Consider the following 4621-nt stretch of genomic DNA (forward strand, 5'->3'; position numbering starts at 1 on the left):
TAAATTCATACAATCCAAAAAGTTCATCACTGGTGGTGAGGAAGTGCAAAGAGTGCATGGAAACTGTCCATATGTCCAAAGCTGGAATGAGAACGTGTCCAAAGACACCTAGCCGACGGGCTTTAGCTTGCTGTTACCAATTCCCGTTTCGGTGTTTCTTCTTCTTGGGCTAGACTCTATGGACTGGAAAAAGAACTTACCCCATCAATATTATGAAATATTATATTATACAAAAATTAAAACATTACAAGCAATCATTTCCTTACTGTCCAAAAGCTTGGACAGTAAGGAAATGATTGCTTGTAATGTTTTAATTTTTGTATAATATAATATTTCATAATATTGATGGGGTAAGTTCTTTTTCCAGTCCATAGAGTCTAGCCCAAGAAGAAGAAACACCGAAAAGGGAATTGGTAACAGCAAGCTAAAGCCCGTCGGCTAGGTGTCTTTGGACACGTTCTCATTCCAGCTTTGGACATATGGACAGTTTCCATGCACTCTTTGCACTTCCTCACCACCAGTGATGAACTTTTTGGATTGTATGAATTTATCTACTGATTAATTATCCGATAGACTACCCCTGTTTTGATGAAATATGCACTTTAAATTGTTGTTATATTGTGTTATGTAATAATATCTTTGCACTTTTGCACTTTTTGGAAAAATACACTAACAATATATTTACATTGAGTGCTTGATTTTTTGTGACCCTGGTTGTTGTACTGCAAAGGAACTGCAGGATTTGAGTCCAGTGGCACCTTAGAGACCAGGAAACAGACTCTCAAAAGTTTACAGTCTGGAAATCTTGTTGGTCTCTGGACTCTGCTGTTCTACTGCAGATCGACACAGCTATCTGCTTAAACTGTCTAAAGAGGAACTAGTTACCACAGGAAGGAAAACTTTGATTGAATCTTCCATTTTCATAAATGAAACTTCTTTATACTGAATCAGACCATTGGTCCATCAAACTCAATATTCTCTTCAGGATCTTGGGCAATGCAATCTTTCCCAACAACTACTATCTGAGATTCTTTGAGATGCCAGGGATTGGACCTGGGGCTTCTGCATGAAATGCATTTGCCCTACCACTGAGTTACAGCACGTCCCTGTACAGATGGTGATGCATTTTTCAGGATATTCTACTACTACTATTAATTCATTAGTTGAAATTGCCAGATATATTGGGCTGTCTTCAAGTTCTTGTTTTACAAAGTAGCTTGTAACTGAGTGTACTTCAGAGATAGCTTGCAATTCAGTATCAGTTTATTTATTAAAGGATCTGAGCAGTTACGTATTCCCATATTCTAAATTCATTAAAAGTACATTCCTTCTCGTAGTCACAAGAGCCTTTTTGGACAGGAACAAGGGCTTATGTGTGCATTCTCCTGTGGTATAGGAGTGGGTCAGTCTTGACTGACGGGAAGTAGCTCCTCCTCCATTACAGGGTCGGTCGAATCAGACGATCCCTTATGGGAGGGCTCTTCCCTGGCGCACCAGTTTTTGCCAGCCCTGCTCTAGCAGGGAGTCAAATCGTCGTGCTCCTGAGAGCACCGATCCAAAAGACAAAAAGAAGAAGACGGCGAAGAAGAACAGAAGATGAAAGAGACGGGAAAAGGAAGGGCTTGTCCCTCCACCTCACCCCCCCCCCGCTCCCTCGAATTCACGAAGGCTCAGGGTACAGAAGCGGCTCTGCCAAAACCAGCAGTGGTGCCGGTGGTGACAAAAGCACAGTCGGCAATAGAGGCTGCTGGCTGTGTGCTGCAGCAGGAGAGTGTGCCGGGAAGTGAGGCCAACGCTGGTACTCTTTGGCGGTAATTGCACTCCTGGTGCAGAGAGAACGCCAACTGAGCAGCATGGCAGGAACCACGCCGAAATGCCAGCGCGTCAAGCAGAAGAGAAACGCAGGCGATGAAACAGTGCGCGGCGGCACAGAGACTGAGCCCAGCCGAAGTACGCTTACTGCAGCAGCGGTAGGGAGAGACCTTGTGCCCCTTTGAGAGCCCAGTAAGTGGCCCCTTGGGGCATTGGGAAAGGAAGGGGCCTGCTCAAGAGTAGGAGCATCCAGGGGAGCCTGTTATGGGAGCACCAGGTGGTCTGATTAGGCTCATGATCTTTTCTTTGTCCTATCCTCCCCGCCCCCCTCCCCTTTCCCTTTAGGCGGGAAAGCATTTTGGCAGGAATGGTGGCCAAGGCAGGCGAGGAGGGGCCTAACGACTAAGGGGATGGATGAAGGCCTAGACCTATCCAGTTCTGCCTCCACACTTCGCAAGGCCACAGTGGACAAGGCCAGGAGGGTAGCCAGCTGGACCTTTCAGGCCCAGAGGCCAAGGACAACCTGTTGGCCTGGATTAAAACAGAATTTAAAAAGGGGTTTAAGGAAGCGATGGACACACTCAAACACCAGGAGATATCTAGAAAGAGTAGGCCAACCCCAGGGCCAAGCAAGAGAACTAGGCCCCAACAATCCTCCCCCCGCCCAAAGCTAAGAGGAGTAGGCGACAGGATAGGTATATAGATGGAGACTCTAGCCTGTCTGAGGACCTCCAGTCAGAATCAGAGGCCTCAAATCAGCATTCTGAGAGCGAAGAAGGGGAACTTCCTGATGACAGAGTAGTACTCAGGCCTGACCCCACATTCATTCCTAAGGTAAATTCGGCCTTCCATAGGGGGGAGGACATTGTTCTGCCATCCTTCTGTTCCAACCCCACACATGAAAAGGAGAAGGAACGGCACAAGTTAGATGTTAAACGGGCACTAAGCTATTACATAGAACTAGGTCCATTCGCAAGGTGGAGAACATGTTCATCTCCTTCAGGAAGGGCTTGCTAGGGGATAAGGTATCCACCACTACTTTGAGTAGATGGATCAGGGACTGCATTTCATTAGCTTATAGGACTAGACAGTTGACACCTCCAGAGGGAATAATGGCTCATTCTCTGAGAGGAGCGGCCACTTCTGCAGCATATAGAGCTTTCCCGTCTAGATAAGATTTGTAGGGCTGCTACGTGGACGTCGGTGCATACTTTCACAAAGCATTACAAGGTGGACAAGATAGCTTCGTCAGAGGCAGCGTTCAGAAGGAGGGTGCTCCAGAATGCTCTGAACGAGTTTGCCCACCCGTAGGAATTCTGCTAAGGGTATATCCCATCAGTCAAGACTGACCCATTCCCATACTACAGGAGAATGGAAGATTTGTATTCACTTACCATGAAGCTTCCTTTCTCGGTGGTATGGGAGTGGGTCAGTCTAACCCACCCAGGTTTGAAAAGTTTAGAGTTGTTGGGTTTGGGTTTGAATGTTGCGTTAGTGTTTAAGCTTTGTTAACAGAGCAAGACAAGTGTATATGGACAGCACGAAGACAGCAGAGTTGAGAGGGCTTGGGAAAGAACTGGCGTGCCAGGGAAGGGATCGTTGGATTCGACCAACCCTGCAATGGAGGAGGAGCTACTTCCCATCAGTCAAGACTGACCCACTCCCATACCATCGAGAAAGGAAGCTTCACGGTAAGTGAATACAAATCTTCCATTCCAGAGTTTCTTACATCCTCCTCTTTCCCCCAAATTGTTCCTCCATCTACTTTACAAACTGCTTCTGAAAGTTCCATGAGGCCAGGGATTGTACAGTGAGGGGAGAGTCATACTGGAATGAAAGGACTCAAATCATCATATGCCTTTTTGGTTTGGAGCTATAGGTTTATCACTTTAGTGTTTCCAGAATTTTAGATTCTTAAAAGATGGCTTTGTTTCACAGTTGACTTTTTGAGGTTGAGATGTAATTTTTTTCTCTGCTCAGATTTTCTAGATACCTAATGGATTTTTATTTGCTTTGTTTTCCTTTATAGTTTTTGAATTTACTATCATACTCTATTTTATTTATTTTTTCAGGTATTTTTTGTTTTGTTCCATGCTAACATTAATGTAATGCTTGACTGTGCACAGGAAGCCTGAATACATAGTTAATATTAAAGTTGGCTTTACTTAATTGTTGATTTCCTGTTGGTGTAAAAAACAAAATAAAAACAGTATTTTGTAGAACTCTGACAGTACTTTTTCAGGCAGGGACTCTCTTTTGAAGTTGACCTTTCATAATATGTTCCTGAATAATAGTACCTTAACTGTACTCTTGACCTGGGTCTTATGGGGTAGCTGGAAAGGGACTAAGTGATAGCCAACGTTAATGTTTGTAGTGATTGTCAATCTATATTTGAAGGATTTAATCAGGCTTGAGTTAAAGGTCTGGATAGTTTTTCTGTTAGTCAAGCTGCTGACAGTGAATAGCTGCATTGCTTCGACACATGTATAATTTTACGCTATTATTTTAGCCCTTGTATCTGTCCTGTATGGTCTCTGTAAGTCAGCTGAGACTTGATGACAGTTCACACGCAAGCATTTGTTTTGTTTTCCAAGTAACTTTTTAGTATCAGCGGCCCTGCCCTGGAGTGGTTATGTTCACTTTTTGGAAAGCTTTGGCCGAATTTTGACACACAGGTCTAGAATGAGAAATACATTGTAACACGTTTCCCACCCTATCAGCATTCTTGTTTTCAGGGGGCAAGATGGAGGAGGAGGAGGCTTCTTTAACTCTCAAGGGTCAACAGTCTTATGAAAGGTATTCATTCAGA

The sequence above is a fragment of the Eublepharis macularius genome, chromosome 5 (genome assembly GCF_028583425.1).
Source record: "Eublepharis macularius isolate TG4126 chromosome 5, MPM_Emac_v1.0, whole genome shotgun sequence".
NCBI lineage: Eukaryota > Metazoa > Chordata > Lepidosauria > Squamata > Eublepharidae > Eublepharis > Eublepharis macularius.